This window comes from Pygoscelis adeliae, unplaced genomic scaffold (genome assembly GCF_000699105.1).
Source record: "Pygoscelis adeliae isolate BGI_AS28 unplaced genomic scaffold, ASM69910v1 Scaffold329, whole genome shotgun sequence".
Taxonomy (NCBI): domain Eukaryota; kingdom Metazoa; phylum Chordata; class Aves; order Sphenisciformes; family Spheniscidae; genus Pygoscelis; species Pygoscelis adeliae.
The window spans coordinates 404,836-406,034 of record NW_008825554.1 but is presented as its reverse complement, the minus strand read 5'-3'; positions in this window follow the sequence as shown (position 1 = coordinate 406,034).

Genomic DNA, 1,199 nt, shown 5'->3' with positions numbered 1-1,199 from the left:
GAAATACCTAAATCAGCATTGCCTGTGCAACCTTAAGTCAGTCACTAATGGATGTGAAGTCTCTAGTAATGGCCACTTAATGGTTTGTCTGTAACATCATCTCAGGAATGTCACTTGGACAACTAGGTGGGATCTCTATTTCTGCTACAGAGCTAAGACGTTATGCTGCAGAAGTTATACATATGAAAGTTGTTCTAGGTTTCTCTGCCACATGATGATGTAAAATGTTAAACACTTTGGAAAACCACCGAAGGACAATCAACTAAACTGGACCCAAATATGCCTGTGCCTCAGCTTCCCTTCTAAGAAACGTCCTTGCTCTCATCTCAGGGGCATACCAGAGAGACAAATTCGTAATGGCTGTGGATCAGTTGTTGTGAAATGACATCATCACAGAAACTTCCAGGAGGTAATGAATAACTTCATACTTGATAAAACATTGGGCTGTGTCACTGCAAATAATGCCCAAACCATCCCTTGGAAGAAGGTACACGGAAAGGTTGAATAAGAGTTTGCACATCAGTTATTCTGCACACTGAATGAGCCTGGGATATGATGCTGTGGCCATGTCACAGTATGTACTCTATGTCACACAACAGACTATTTCATCTCACAATGCTTATAGACAAAACAGTTGGATGGAATTTGGACAGGCAGCTTTTTTCCTATTGTAAAGTACTGTGTGCTTGGATGTTTTAATTTTAATTTTCTTTTAACACGATTTTTAATCTCACAGCCCAGTTGTGAGAAGGCAGCTTCTGCTTTCCTAAGAAGAGGGTGTTGGTCAATTTACTGTCCAATAAGAATCATAGAATCATAGAATCATTAAGGTTGGAAAAGACCTCTAAGATCATTGAGTCCAACCGTCAACCCAACACCACCATGCCCACTAAACCATGTCCCTAAGCACCTCATCTACACGTCTTTTGAATACCTCCAGGGATGGTGACTCAACCACTTCCCTGGGCAGCCTGGTCCAATGTTTAACCACTCTTTCAGTAAAGACATTTTTCCTCATGTCCAGTCTAAACCTCCCCTGGTGCAACTTGAGGCCATTTCTTCTCGTCCTATCGCTTGTTACTTGGGAGAAGAGACCGACACCCACCTCGCTACAACCTCCTTTCAGGTAGTTGTAGAGAGCAATGAGGTCTCCCCTCAGCCTCCTTTTCTCCAGGCTAAACAACCCCAGTTCCCTCAGC